This window comes from Perca flavescens, chromosome 22, assembly GCF_004354835.1.
Source record: "Perca flavescens isolate YP-PL-M2 chromosome 22, PFLA_1.0, whole genome shotgun sequence".
Lineage (NCBI taxonomy): Eukaryota > Metazoa > Chordata > Actinopteri > Perciformes > Percidae > Perca > Perca flavescens.
In genome coordinates this window covers 4,298,254-4,314,714 of record NC_041352.1, presented here as the reverse complement: position 1 = coordinate 4,314,714, position 16,461 = coordinate 4,298,254, and the positions used below count along the sequence as shown (strand labels likewise).

Below are 16,461 nucleotides of genomic sequence, written 5' to 3'. Positions count from 1 at the left end.
CTACACACTTGTAACGCTTGTTATTTCGGAGCAGAGTGTTACAAACTTTTTCCGAGGGGGAGCAGTAGCATTGTATATGATTCTATGTAACAAAGACATATTTGAGTGTTTTATTAAATTATCAAAACTAAGTAGATCATATTTAACAAGTATATGGCAATGATGATAATGACGTGTTTTTTTGTCATCATGGTTGAATGTAATGTCACAAGAGGTAACGATACTACTCCTTCTTTTACGCTAACATAAAGTTAAGTGACTGTCCTGATACTGAATATGCTAGCTTGCATCAGCTAAAGTGTTTTTTTAATTTAATTAGTAAGTATTATTATGAAAATGATGTTTGTCAATTGTGTGTTATTGAAGTGGCAGCTCCGGCCTGAACTACAGTTTCTTGATTCAATCCCCATAGATCGCCATGTTAAAAAATCCAAACTTCATAGCATGTTTACAGCCTGGTACAAAAGTGTTGGTCTCTATAGCTAATTTGACCCTTCATGACAACTGTACAGTGGGTGAATTTTTATATAACTCACCTGTTTAAATTATATTAAGGCTTAAAGCCACGTACTGTTCCTATCTACACAAGATAAGGTATTTTTGGATGAAAACACATTCTTTTATTTAACCAAGTACCCTGTATCATAAATACATGTCTGGCATTTGTAGCAAAGCAAACCTCTTGGAAATCAGTTGGAAATTTAGCGAGAAATTATGATTTGAATTTTTAAACCGTCCCAAAATTGCGGCCGCATTGAGGTATCGCTCCAATGAACAGCAGCAGCCAATGTGGTATCTACGTATTAATCTATGGCAGTGTATGTGAATGACATCATATAACAGAAAGTTAACAAGGGTCCAGGCTGTTGCCTAACAATTCCATTAAAAAGGTCTATAGAAGTCTGTGAGAAAATGACCCTACTTCTCGCTTCAATATACCTCAGTAAACATTTTCATAATGAGGTTATTTATGAATGATTTCATGGCCTTCAATACAGCATGATGTTCATCTAGTAAATGATGGTTATGTTAAATTTGAGGATAAAGCAGGGGATGCTTTAGGACCTGTCAATCAGGACGGAGGCTTAGCAATGCTAACCATGCTAACACTGTGGACATTAAAATAGACCGGAATTTGTTTTTGTGTGGTGTGCGTGCTTTCATCTTGAACTTTGACTTTCTCACTGTGTTTTCACTTTAGCAAAGTGAATTGATACATTTTATTAGCCTAAAAATGTCTTGTTCAGTGTTCTGCCAATCAAGTTAGCTGGTAACTTAAGGGAAGGTTTGCAGATTTTCTGTTCTGCTGTTCATTGTGATAAAAGGCAAACATAAACACCACTGGCTTGGCTGTGTCATCCGCCCCAGTTCTTTCCAGCTCCCCACCCTTTAATCAAAAATCGTCACATCCAGATGCAAAAATCCAAGATGCCGACGCCCATATCGCCACACTCCAGGCTTCAAAAGGGCAGTCCACAAACCAAAGGGTGACGTCATGGATGGTAAGTCCACTATTGCTATAGTCTGTGTTGAACACACACATGTTCTATTTATATTTTAAGCTGTGTGCATATGAACATACACTCATTCCTACCTGTCAGGCACCGTTAAAGCACTTTGAACGGCTCTAACCTAACTACCTAGACCCAAATAATAAAATCAAAGGCAATGAGGAGCAGAGAAGGAAAAGGTCACTAGATAATATTCTCACCTGTGACCTGTACGCAAACTGCCTTCATGGAGCTTTCACAATTGGCGTCATTCCATTTCCCATCAACACCCATCTGTGTGCAGTGTTCTTTACTGAACATATTATTCGGTTCCCCATTCCGCCATCGTCTGAACTCCGTCTCCCCGGGTTCGTAGAAACTTGTGTTTGTCAGTGACCACCTCCAGCTGTTCACGTCATCGTACAATCCTATCCAGGCTCGCTGAAAGCAACATTTGATTGTCATATAAAGAATTAGACTCTAGCTTTTGTAACGCCATATTTTTACACAAACTTTCCAGTTAAAATGTTGATACTATCAGTTGATCTGCTATGTTATTAGATGGTTTTACAATTGATTTGGCTCAACTTTCACAACAGTTTCATTTTGTAAAACTCTTAAAGGACAAAACAAGCATTGAAACAGGTTTTGCTCTCTGTAATCATTTCTGCTGTTCATACTGGACATTAAGAGATCCCTTTGTGATGCACTTAAATCTAAGTTATGGGAAACAAAATTCATAGCCCTTGTTCTGTGTAAAAAATATACTGAAACATTTATTTGAAGTTAATATGAGACTTCAGCTGTCTGTGGATATCTTCCAAAGTTACAGTCGTTCTACTACAAAATGCCCTCCATTTGTTACCTCTGTTGCACCTCAACAGGAAACACTGTCTGCTGAAACACGAGGGAAGTTTACACTAAAAAACTTTAGACTTCTACTCTACCACAATTTAAAAGGGAATATTGTACTTTTTACTGCACCACATTTAGTTGTTTGTTTCATACCACCTGTCACTGACATCATTGTCAAAAAAGACTTTGAAATGAAAGAGAGAGAAACAGGAACTCACATAGCTGTAGTATTCTGAGTAGTAGAGAGAGACAAGTGAACTTACATAGTTGTAGTAGTATGTTGGGTATCCTGAGTAGACTGTTTTGCTTGAATTTGCCATGTTGTTCAGGGTCTTCACATCCTCCATGCTGTCTATAGTGGCCAGGTCTGTGTATTTCTCTCTGCAGTACATTTTTGCTTCAGTCATGTTCTTCGGCTCATAGAAAAAATAGTACTGCTGTCCAGCTTGTGATGAGACAGCACTCAGCCCTGTGGTGACAGACATGCAGATTGATTAGATTTACACAATTGCACAATAAGTACTTTTACTGCTGGTACTTGAAGTACATTTAAGTACATCAACTATGTCTTAAAAAAATGCTCACATGCCCATATGTACATATACATATGTTTTTCTTGCTGTAATTATTACTCCTGTTCAGACTGGACATTAACAGATTAACTTCTAATGTTAAAACAACCTGACTATTGTTTAAGACAGACTTTAAAACTGTGAAATTTTCCTTTAAGTAACATTTTAAAGTCAGGACGTTTACTTGTAATGTAAAGTATTTGTACATTAATTTATTCTTTCTTAAGTAATTTATCTGAGTACCTCTTCCACCAATAAGTCCAATTCCTTCAAATGTATATGAAAGCCAAGATCCACTATCACAATCAGGTCTATAATCATTATTATTATTATTAATAATATTATTATACTGTGCAAAACACAGATTCTGCTTGATTTATCCTTAATTGAATTTGTAAGAAAAAGTGAGAGCTGTGATTAGTTCCTGCTTATTTTTATTTTTTTTTAAAGTCAGTTTGGCAACAAAGATTGGGGGACTCTGTGAGGGTTTGTAAATGACTTCCATCAAGCTGGACTGGAAAAATAGAAATTAGCAAAAAATATTTCAACATGGTGAAGGTGTCGTGGCCCTCAGAACCTGAGGCCCCGGTCCTGGAGGTCTTTATCCAGCCATATATGGATGTCATCAACATAAAATAAAAACTGTATTCAGTTTGCATTCGTCTGTAAATCAACTATAATAAAAGTGATTTGCATCCCAATAGTGTTCTGATAGCCACAATGATGTATCAATGTACTGTAATAGGACAATATAAACATTTATAAAACTATAATAAACACTTGCCTGATGCAGCCATGATGAGAAGCAGAACTTTGTCCATCTTGTTTGCTCTCAGTTCTTCTTAATCTTTGACTTCAGACTGACAGCTGCTGATATGGTTCATTTCCAACAAACGGCTTACAGGAGCTCAGTATCAGTTGACATCATGGAAATTTGTCAGAGGCAACAATTATTTGCATGTAAGTCAAATTAAATGCATATTGGGCAAAAGCAAATGTTCCTCATTTTCTTTTTTCTGATTAACAATTTATATTTATTTTGAAACAACACACTAAACAATTTGCAACATGAACATATAACATATAACAAAAGGTCACACAGTAACTACAATATTCAAGACCATACAACAAAATAATAACAAAATAGAGAATAAATTATAGACCAAATAAACATCTTAATAAATGACAACACCATAAGCCCATCATACACGTCTCTCCCCAGCGCAAGACTTCATAGGATCCCCTCCAGAAAGCTAAAGTCCTTTCCCCATTTTCTAGACATCCAATCTGGCAAACCGTTTATATGACGTTTTTTTTAAACGCCGCCACCCTAGCCATCTCCCGAGCCCACTCCTGGATTGACGGCAGCCCTTCATTTTTCCGTCCTCTTAAAATAATCTGTCTGGCTTTCATTAAACTAGTCTGGACCCAGCTTCTTATGTCTATACTCATCCCACTCTGCACTCTCACATAGGTTATCATGTACCCCCTCCCCCCACATCGCATGACATAGTTTTAATATTAATGTTCCTTATTTGAAGAAACACGTTTGATACTATTTTATTTGACTGCAGCCAAAAGCACAAGACTACAATCTGTAGTGAATGATCATTAGTTATTTCAAGGCATGTCCATTACATTCAAGGGCGGGTCCATTATTTATTTATGTATTTATATACAGTACAGGCCAAAAGTTTGGACACACCTTCTCATTCAATGTGTTTCCTTTTTATTTTCATGACTATTTACATTGTAGATTCTCACTGAAGGCATCAAAACTATGAATGAACACATATGGAATTATGTACTTAACAAAAAAGTGTGAAATAACTGAAAACATGTCTTATATTTTAGATTCCTCAAAGTAGCCACCCTTTGCTTTTTTTGATAACTCTGCAAACCCTTGGTGTTCTCTCAATGAGCTTCATGAGGTAGTCACCTGAAATGGTTTTCACTTCACAGGTGTGCTTTGTCAGGGTTAATTAGTGCAATTGTTTCCCTTATTTATAAAAAAAGCAACGGGTGGCTACTTTGAAGAATCTAAAATATAAGACATGTTTTCAGTTATTTCACACTTTTTTGTTAAGTACATAATTCCATATGTGTTCATTCATAGTTTTGATGCCTTCAGTGAGAATCTACAATGTAAATAGTCATGAAAATAAAAAGGAAACACATTGAATGAGAAGGTGTGTCCAAACTTTTGGCCTGTACTGTATATAAATACATAAATAAATAATGGACCCGCCCTTGAATGTAATGGACATGCCTTGAAATAACTAATGATCATTCACTACAGATTGTAGTCTTGTGCTTTTGGCTGCAGTCAAATAAAATAGTATCAAACGTGTTTCTTCAAATAAGGAACATTAATATTAAAACTATGTCATGCGATGTGGGGGGAGGGGGTACATGATAACCTATGTGAGAGTGCAGAGTGGGATGAGTATAGACATAAGAAGCTGGGTCCAGACTAGTTTAATGAAAGCCAGACAGATTATTTTAAGAGGACGGAAAAATGAAGGGCTGCCGTCAATCCAGGAGTGGGCTCGGGAGATGGCTAGGGTGGCGGCGTTTAAAAAAAACGTCATATAAACGGTTTTATAAAAAAAACATGTCTTATATTTTAGATTCTTCAAAGTAGCTACCCGTTGCTTTTTTTATAAATAAGGGAAACAATTGCACTAATTAACCCTGACAAGGCACACCTGTGAAGTGAAAACCATTTCAGGTGACTACCTCATGAAGCTCATTGAGAGAACACCAAGGGTTTGCAGAGTTATCAAAAAAAGCAAAGGGTGGCTACTTTGAGGAATCTAAAATATAAGACATGTTTTCAGTTATTTCACACTTTTTTGTTAAGTACATAATTCCATATGTGTTCATTCATAGTTTTGATGCCTTCAGTGAGAATCTACAATGTAAATAGTCATGAAAATAAAGAAACACATTGAATGAGAAGGTGTGTCCAAACTTTTGGCCTGTACTGTATATTGTTTTGTTTTTTTATTTATTTGAGGTTTTAATATCATTTATAGCTTCCTGGTAGTGTTATTTATTTTTTCAAATACATACATTCACATTTTGGTCAAAGTACATATCGTCGGGTCACTGTCGGGCAAAAACCTTATGTCCAAAACCGTTGCTTTTCAGGAAATGGAAAAAAGGCTAATTTGACAACATTATATTGAGATATTTACCTTCGACAGTCAGATGAAATTTCCTCGTGACAGCTGTAAAGGGTGACAAAAAGCATTTATTTATGAAAACAACAATTAAAACCAAAAATGTATTGCTTGAGCCCCCCTAAAAAGGGTCTAAAATCGCCCATGGGTGGATTTATGAGGACTATGGTTAACTGCTCCTCAGATCTCTGCAGGGTAAATCCAGACAACAAGCTTGACTATCTGTCCAATCTGAGTTTTCTGTTGCACGACTAAAACAACTTTTGAACGTATACGTTCCACCAAAACAAGTTCCTCCTGAGGCTATTTTGCAGAGGCAAAAAAAGCCCATATTGTTAAACAGTAATTAGAATTACTAACTCAAAATCTTTGGCAAGAATTCCTGCCAATACAAGACCAGTAGCTTATGCATACAGTACAATGACTGTGTGCAAGTGGAAAGAACAGCTTAGCTTTTAGTATTCAGCAAAAACTGACACAACACTAGTCTTTTGATGTCTCCCTACATGGTGAGGACTGTGCGGCTTTACATGCTACTACTAAGTAGTTTATCGGACACACTTAATCACATTAAATATTAAGGAAGGTTCTTTAAATAAAGCAGTGCCTTGAAAATTAGGCCCTCAACAAGCACATGTTCCTAATGCAGTGGGGAATAGAAGATGGAGAGGGGGAAGGAGAGAACGTGTTTGAAAATGTACAGTGGAGGTTTACATTGATGTTCCGATGACTCCTCTGTACCACAAACTGGGCCATGTGAAGTCAAATGAGAGTATTAATAGTTAGTTGACCAAAACTGTTACATACAAAATGAATAGCTTTGTAGTGTTTCAATATTTCAACCACTCTACTGCACAAAATAACTATTATTACTACAATTAACGGTTTATTAAATTCAAAACTGTAGCCCAAGGCCCCAGGGAGTCAGCAAAAAAAGACATACTGTACATGTTTTATTTCGATATACTATACTGTGGTTTTTTTATCACTTTTTTCAAAATACAATACTATGACTTTTTTATCACTTTTTCTGACATACTATACTATGTCATTTTTATTACTTTTTCCGACATACTATACTATGGCGTTTTATCACTTTTATGACATGCTAACTCTTAACTCAAATGGTAGAGCGCTCCGATAGGTAGCGGGACCGATGCCCGCATTCTCAAGAGCAATTTAGATTCTTCTATGTTTCCTTATTCCAGTACCAGCAATTAGACAGAAATCTGCAACTGTGTCTTAACATACTATGCTGTGACTTCTTCGAAAACACTATACAATACTTTTTCAAAAAAATTCAATACTATGACTTTTGCGAAATACTATACTATGAATTCTTTTCAACATACTATACTATGGCTTTTATAAAACTTTTTCCGAGATACTATACTATGGCTTTTTATTACTTTTTTCAACATACTATACTATGGCATTTATAGCACTTTTTCCAACATAATATACTATGGCTTTTTATCACTTTTTTCAACAGAATATAATATGGCCTTTTAATAGCTATTTTTGACTAACAATACTATGTCTTTTTAGCAATTTATACAACATACTATACTATGTCTTTTTTAGTATTTTTTTCGACATTCTATACTACGGCTTTTTTTAGCACTTTTTTCAACATACTATACTATGGCTTTTGTATTATTTTGTTCGACATACTATACTACGGCTTTTTTATTATTTTTTTCGACATACTATACTATGGCGTTTTATCACTTTTTCAGATATACTATACTATGGCTTTTTTATTATTTTTTTTGACATACTATACTATGGCTTTTTTAGCACTTTTTTCAACATATACTATGGCGTTTTATCTATGGAGTTTTATACTATACTATGGCTTTTTTAGCACTTTTGTCGACATACTATACTATGGCGTTTTATCACTTTTTCAGACATACTATACTATGGCTTTTTTATTATTTCTTTTGACATATTATACTATGGCTTTTTTGTTATTTTTTCAACATACTATACTATGGCTTTTTTAGCACTTTTTTAAACATACTATACTATGGCTTTTTTATTATTTTTTTCGACATACTATACTATGGTTTTTTGATTATTTTTTTCGACATATTATGCTATGGCTTTTTCTGCACTTTTTTCGACATACTATGGTTTTTTTAGCACTTTTTTCGACATACTATACTATTGCTTTTATTAATTTTTCGACATACTATACTATTGCTTTTTTATAATTTGTTTTGAATTACTATGGCGTTTTATCACTTTTTTCGTCATACTATGCTATGGCTTTTTCAGCACTTTTTTCAACATACTATGGCTTTTTTAGCACTTTTTTCGACATACTATACTATTGCTTTTATTATTTTTATTATTTTTTCGACATACTATTGCTTTTTTAGCACTTTTTTCAACATACTACAGTCAAAAATTATGAAATGAGCTTTTCTCAGGCAGAAACTGATAACATTCCTCCATAGGGAGTTGCTTTAATGCAGCCAGTTATATGGTTAACAAGTAATATCTGCAGTAATACGCAGCCTGGTTCGACGAGGATGGGACGTGAACCCACGCATGCAAAGCACAATGGATTAGCAGTCCATCGCCTTGACCACTCGGCCACCTCGTCTACACGCAAGTGTTTTCAAAGTAATGGTCCGAACCAGGTCTCGCCCTAGGTGTTGGCATAGGCATTCTAAGTCTAGAAAAGCCGACATGGAATGGATGAGGAGCTACATTCTTCATACTATGCTATTGCTTTTTCAGCACTTTTTTCAACATACTGTGGCTTTTTTTCACTTTTTCCGACATAATATACTATGGCGTTTTATCACTTTTTTCGACATAGTATGCTATTGCTTTTTCAGCACTTTTTTCAACATACTACAGTAAAAAATTATGAAATGAGCTCTTCTCAGGCAGAAACTGATAACATTGCTCCAAAGGGAGTTGTTTTAATGCAGCCAGTTACATGGTTAACAAGTAATAACTGCAGTATAATGCAACCGGGTTCGACAAGAATGGGATTCGAACCCACGCGTGCAAAGCACAATGGATTAGCAGTCCATCGCCTTAACCAGGTGTTGCCCTAGGTGTTGGCATAGGCATTCTAAGTCTAGGAAAGCTGACATGGAATGGATGAGGAGCTACATTCTTCATACTATGCTATTGCTTTTTCAGCACTTTTTTCAACATACTGTGGCTTTTTTTCACTTTTTCCGACATAATATACTATGGCGTTTTATCACTTTTTTCGACATAGTATGCTATGGCTTTTTCAGCACTTTTTTCGACATACTATACTATTGGTTTTATTATTTTTTTCGACATACTATTGCTTTTTTATAATTTTTTTTGAATTACTATGGCGTTTTATCACTTTTTTCGTCATACTATGCTATGGCTTTTTCAGCACATTTTTCAACATACTATGGCTTTTTTGGCACTTTTTTCGACACACTATTTCAATTATTTTTTTGACATACTATTGCTTTTTTATAATCTGTTTTGAATTACTATTGCTTTTTCAGCACTTTTTTCAACATACTACAGTCAATAATTATGAAATGAGCTTTTCTCAGGCAGAAACTGATAACATTGCTCCAGAGGGGGTTGTTTTAATGCAGCCAGTTACATGGTTAACAAGTAATAACTGCAGTAATATGCAACCTGGTTCGACGAGGATGGGATTCGAACCCACGCGTGCAAAGCACAATAGATTAGCAGTCCATCACCTTAACCACTCGGCCACCTCGTCTACACGCAAGTGTTTTCAAAGTAATGGTCCGGACCAGGTCTCGCCCTAGGTGTTGGCATAGGCATTCTAAGTCTAGAAAAGCCGAAATGGAATAGATGAGGAGCTACACTCTTCTAGTTTTAGGGAAATTATCTCAAATGGTAGAGCACTCGCTTAGCATGCAAGATCGATGCCCGCATTCTCCAGAGCAATTTAGATTCTTCTGTGTTTCAACTGTGTCTTAACATACAATGCTATGACCTAATTATTTTTTTCGACATAGTATGCTATTGCTTTTTCAGCACTTTTTTCAACATATTACAGTAAAAAATTATGAAATGAGCTCTTCTCAGGCAGAAACTGATAACATTGCTCCAAAGGGAGTTGTTTTAATGCAGCCAGTTACATGGTTAACAAGTAATAACTGCAGTATAATGCAACCTGGTTCGACGAGAATGGGATTCGAACCCACGCGTGCAAAGCACAATGGATTAGCAGTCCATCGCCTTAACCAGGTGTTGCCCTAGGTGTTGGCATAGGCATTCTAAGTCTAGGAAAGCCGAAATGGAATAAAAGAGGAGCTACACTCTTCTAATTTTAGGGGAATTAGCTCAAATGGTAGAGCGCTCGCTTAGCATGCGAGAGGTAGCGGGATCGATACCCGCGTTCTCCAGAGCAATTTAGATTCTTTTGTGTTTCAACTGTGTCTTAACATACTATGCTATGACTTAATTATTTTTTTCAACATACTATACTATTGCTTTTTTATGTGTAATGGTCCAAATCAGGTCTCGCCCTGGGTTTTTGCATAGGCATTCTAAGTCTAGAAAAGCCGACATGGAATGGATGAGTAGCTACATTCTTCATACTATGCTATTGCTTTTTCAGCACTTTTTTCAACATACTGTGGCTTTTTTTCACTTTTTCCGACATAATATACTATGGCGTTTTATCACTTTTTCCAACATACTATACTATGGCGTTTTATCACTTTTTCCGACATACTATACTATGGCGTTTTATCACTTTTTTCGACATAGTATGCTATGGCGTTTTCAGCACTTTTTTCAACATACTATACTATGGCTTTTTTATTATTTTTTTTCGACATACTATACTATGGCTTTTTGATTATTTTTTTCGACATACTATGCTATGGCTTTTTCAGCACTTTTTTCGACATACTATGGCTTTAGCATTTTTTCGACATACTATACTATTGCTTTTATTATTTTTTTCGACATACTATACTATTGCTTTTTTATAATTTGTTTTGAATTACTATGGCGTTTTATCACTTTTTTCGACATACTGTGCTATGGCTTTTTCAGCACCTTTTTCAACATACTGTACTATAGCTTTTTTAGCAATTTTTTCGACATAATATACTATGGCGTTTTATCACTTTTTCCGACATAATATACTGTGGCTTTTTATTTTTTTTTTGACATACTATACAATGGCTTTTTTTGATTTTTTTTCGACATACTATGCTATGGCTTTTTCAGTACTTTTTTCGACATACTGTGGCTTTTTTAGCACTTTTTTCGACATACTATACTATGGCTTTTATAAATTTTTCGACATACTATTGCTTTTTTATAATTTGTTTTGAATTACTATGGCGTTTTATCACTTTTTTCGTTTTCAGCACTTTTTTAACATTCAACATATTACAGTAAAAAACTATGAAATGAGCTCTTCTCAGGCAGAAACTGATAACATTGCTCCAAAGGGAGTTGTTTTAATGCAGCCAGTTACATGGTTAACAAGTAATAACTGCAGTATAATGCAACCTGGTTCGACGAGAATGGGATTCGAACCCACGCGTGCAAAGCACAATGGATTAGCAGTCCATCGCCTTAACCAGGTGTTGCCCTAGGTGTTGGCATAGGCATTCTAAGTCTAGGAAAGCCGAAATGGAATAAAAGAGGAGCTACACTCTTCTAATTTTAGGGGAATTAGCTCAAATGGTAGAGCGCTCGCTTAGCATGCGAGAGGTAGCGGGATTATCACTTTTTCCGACATACTATACTATGGCGTTTTATCACTTTGCTATGGCTTTTTCAGTACTTTTTTCGACATACTGTGGCTTTTTTAGCACTTTTTTCGACATACTATACTATTGCTTTTATAAATTTTTCGACATACTATACTATTGCTTTTTTATAATTTGTTTTGAATTACTATGGCGTTTTATCACTTTTTTCAGCACTTTTATCAACATACTACAGTCAAAAATTATGAACTGATCTTTTCTCAGGCAGAAACTGATAACATTGCTCCAGAGGGAGTTGTTTTAATGCAGCCAGTTACATGGTTAACAAGTAATAACTGCAGTAATACGCAACCTGGTTCGACAAGGATGGGATTCGAACCCACGCGTGCAAAGCACAATGGATTAGCAGTCCATCGCCTTAACCACTCGGCCACCTCGTCTACACGCAAGTGTTCTCAAAGTAATGGTCCGGACCAGGTCTCGCCCTGGGTTTTTGCATAGGCATTCTAAGTCTAGAAAAGCCGACATGGAATGGATGAGTAGCTACATTCTTCATACTATGCTATTGCTTTTTCAGCACTTTTTTCAACATACTGTGGCTTTTTTTCACTTTTTCCGACATAATATACTATGGCGTTTTATCACTTTTTCCAACATACTATACTATGGCGTTTTATCACTTTTTCCGACATACTATACTATGGCGTTTTATCACTTTTTTCGACATAGTATGCTATGGCTTTTTCAGCACTTTTTTCAACATACTATACTATGGCTTTTTTATTATTTTTTTCGACATACTATACTATGGCTTTTTGATTATTTTTTTCGACATACTATGCTATGGCTTTTTCAGCACTTTTTTCGACATACTATGGCTTTAGCATTTTTTCGACATACTATACTATTGCTTTTTTATTTTTTTTCGACATACTATACTATTGCTTTTTTATAATTTGTTTTGAATTACTATGGCGTTTTATCACTTTTTTCGACATACTGTGCTATGGCTTTTTCAGCACCTTTTTCAACATACTGTACTATAGCTTTTTTAGCAATTTTTTCGACATAATATACTATGGCGTTTTATCACTTTTTCCGACATAATATACTGTGGCTTTTTTATTTTTTTCGACATACTATACAATGGCTTTTTGATTATTTTTTTCGACATACTATGCTATGGCTTTTTCAGTACTTTTTTCGACATACTGTGGCTTTTTTAGCACTTTTTTCGACATACTATACTATTGCTTTTATAAATTTTTCGACATACTATACTATTGCTTTTTTATAATTTGTTTTGAATTACTATGGCGTTTTATCACTTTTTTCAGCACTTTTATCAACATACTACAGTCAAAAATTATGAAATGAGCTTTTCTCAGGCAGAAACTGATAACATTGCTCCAAAGGGAGTTGTTTTAATGCAGCCAGTTACATGGTTAACAAGTAATAACTGCAGTATAATGCAACCTGGTTCGACGAGAATGGGATTCGAACAGCGTGCAAAAGCACAATGGATTAGCAGTCCATCGCCTTAACCAGGTGTTGCCCTAGGTGTTGGCATAGGCATTCTAAGTCTAGGAAAGCCGAAATGGAATAAAAGAGGAGCTACACTCTTCTAATTTTAGGGGAATTAGCTCAAATGGTAGGCTTTCGCTTAGCATGTGAGAGGTTTTCAGCGGGATCGATGCCCGCATTCTCCAGAGAAATTTAGATTCTTTTGTGTTTCAACTGTGTCTTAACATACTATGCTATGACTTAATTATTTTTTTCAACATACTATACTATTGCTTTTTTATGTGTAATGGTCCAAATCAGGTCTCGCCCTGGGTTTTTGCATAGGCATTCTAAGTCTAGAAAAGCCGACATGGAATGGATGAGTAGCTACATTCTTCATACTATGCTATTGCTTTTTCAGCACTTTTTTCAACATACTGTGGCTTTTTTTTCACTTTTTCCGACATAATATACTATGGCGTTTTATCACTTTTTCCAACATACTATACTATGGCGTTTTATCACTTTTTCCGACATACTATACTATGGCGTTTTATCACTTTTTTCGACATAGTATGCTATGGCTTTTTCAGCACTTTTTTCAACATACTATACTATGGCTTTTTATTATTTTTTTCGACATACTATACTATGGCTTTTTGATTATTTTTTTCGACATACTATGCTATGGCTTTTTCAGCACTTTTTTCGACATACTATGGCTTTAGCATTTTTTTCGACATACTATACTATTGCTTTTATTATTTTTTTCGACATACTATACTATTGCTTTTTTATAATTTGTTTTGAATTACTATGGCTTTTTATCACTTTTTTCGACATACTGTGCTATGGCTTTTTCAGCATTTTTTTCAACATACTGTACTATAGCTTTTTTAGCAATTTTTTCGACATAATATACTATGGCGTTTTATCACTTTTCCGACATAATATACTGTGGTTTTTTTTTTTTTTTTCGACATACTATACAATGGCTTTTTGATTATTTTTTTCGACATACTATGCTATGGCTTTTTCAGTACTTTTTTCGACATACTGTGGCTTTTTTAGCACTTTTTTCGACATACTATACTATTGCTTTTATAAATTTTTCGACATACTATACTATTGCTTTTTTATAATTTGTTTTGAATTACTATGGCGTTTTATCACTTTTTTCAGCACTTTTATCAACATACTACAGTCAAAAATTATGAAATGAGCTTTTCTCAGGCAGAAACTGATAACATTGCTCCAAAGGGAGTTGTTTTAATGCAGCCAGTTACATGGTTAACAAGTAATAACTGCAGTATAATGCAACCTGGTTCGACGAGAATGGGATTCGAACCCACGCGTGCAAAGCACAATGGATTAGCAGTCCATCGCCTTAACCAGGTGTTGCCCTAGGTGTTGGCATAGGCATTCTAAGTCTAGGAAAAGCGAAATGGAATAAAGAGGGCTACACTCTTCTAATTTTAGGGGAATTAGCTCAAATGGTAGGCTTTCGCTTAGCATGGAGAGGTAGCGGGATCGATGCCCGCATTCTCCAGAGAAATTTAGATTCTTTTTTTGTGTTTCAACTGTGTCTTAACATACTATGCTATGACTTAATTGTTTTTTTTTTCAACATACTATACTATTGCTTTTTATGTGTAATGGTCCAAATCAGGTCTCGCCCTGGGTTTTGCATAGGCATTCTAAGTCTAGAAAAGCCGACATGGAATGGATGAGTAGCTACATTCTTCATACTATGCTATTGCTTTTTCAGCACTTTTTTTCAACATACTGTGGCTTTTTTTTCTTTTTTTTCCGACATAATATACTATGGCGTTTTATCACTTTTTCAACATACTATACTATGGCGTTTTATCACTTTTTTTCCGACATACTATACTATGGCTTTTTATCACTTTTTTTCGACATAGTATGCTATGGCGTTTTTTCAGCACTTTTTCAACATACTATACTATGGCTTTTTATTATTTTTTCGACATACTATACTATGGCTTTTTGATTATTATTTTTTCGACATACTATGCTATGGCTTTTTCAGCTTTTTTTCGACATACTATGGCTTTTAGCATTTTTTTCGACATACTATACTATTGCTTTTATTATTTTTTCGACATACTATACTATTGCTTTTTTATAATTTGTTTTGAATTACTATGGCGTTTTATCACTTTTTTCGACATACTGTGCTATGGCTTTTTCAGCACCTTTTTCAACATACTGTACTATAGCTTTTTTAGCAATTTTTTCGACATAATATACTATGGCTTTTTTATTATTTTTTTCGACATAATATACTGTGGCTTTTTTATTTTTTTCGACATACTATACAATGGCTTTTTGATTATTTTTTTCGACATACTATGCTATGGCTTTTTCAGTACTTTTTTCGACATACTGTGGCTTTTTTAGCACTTTTTTCGACATACTATACTATGGCTTTTATAAATTTTTCGACATACTATTGCTTTTTTATAATTTGTTTTGAATTACTATGGCGTTTTATCACTTTTTTTTTTTCAGCACTTTTCAGCACTTTTTTTTTCAACATATTACAGTAAAAAATTATGAAATGAGGCTTTCTCAGGCAGAAACTGATAACATTGCTCAAAGGGAGTTGTTTTAATGCAGCCAGTTACATGGTTAACAAGTAATAACATCAGTATAATGCAACCTGGTTCGACGAGAATGGGATTCGAACCCACGCGTGCAAAGCACAATGGATTAGCAGTCCATCGCCTTAACCAGGTGTTGCCCTAGGTGTTGGCATAGGCATTCTAAGTCTAGGAAAGCCGAAATGGAATAAAGAGGAGCTACACTCTTCTAATTTTGGGGAATTAGCTCAAATGGTAGGCGCTCGCTTAGCATGCGAGAGGTAGCTGGGATCACTTTGCCCGACATTCTCTAGAGAAATTTAGATTCTTTTTGTTTTTCAACTGTGTTTTAACATACTATGCTATGACTTTTTTATTTTTTTTTTTTCAACATACTATACTATTGCTTTTTATGTGTTTTGGTCCAAATACTATTGGTTTTTATAATGGGTTTTGAATTACTAGGCATTTTATCACTTTTTTCGTCATACTATGGAATGGATTTTCAGCACTTTTTTCAACATACTACA

The 16,461-nt window shown here is 35.0% G+C and overlaps 4 non-coding genes across 4 annotated transcripts; 1 reads left to right on the top strand and 3 right to left on the bottom strand.

Moving 5' to 3' along the window:
• Positions 1–8,634: 8,634 nt before the first annotated feature.
• trnas-gcu (transfer RNA serine (anticodon GCU)) lies at positions 8,635–8,716 on the bottom strand. The gene has a single exon. It is a non-coding gene; the product is annotated as a tRNA-Ser (tRNA).
• A 1,046-nt stretch (positions 8,717–9,762) lies between these two features.
• On the bottom strand, positions 9,763–9,844 carry trnas-gcu (transfer RNA serine (anticodon GCU)). Its single transcript has one exon. It is a non-coding gene; the product is annotated as a tRNA-Ser (tRNA).
• A 579-nt stretch (positions 9,845–10,423) lies between these two features.
• Positions 10,424–10,496, top strand: trnaa-agc (transfer RNA alanine (anticodon AGC)). The gene has a single exon. It is a non-coding gene; the product is annotated as a tRNA-Ala (tRNA).
• A 1,684-nt stretch (positions 10,497–12,180) lies between these two features.
• Positions 12,181–12,262, bottom strand: trnas-gcu (transfer RNA serine (anticodon GCU)). The gene has a single exon. It is a non-coding gene; the product is annotated as a tRNA-Ser (tRNA).
• Positions 12,263–16,461: the final 4,199 nt, after the last annotated feature.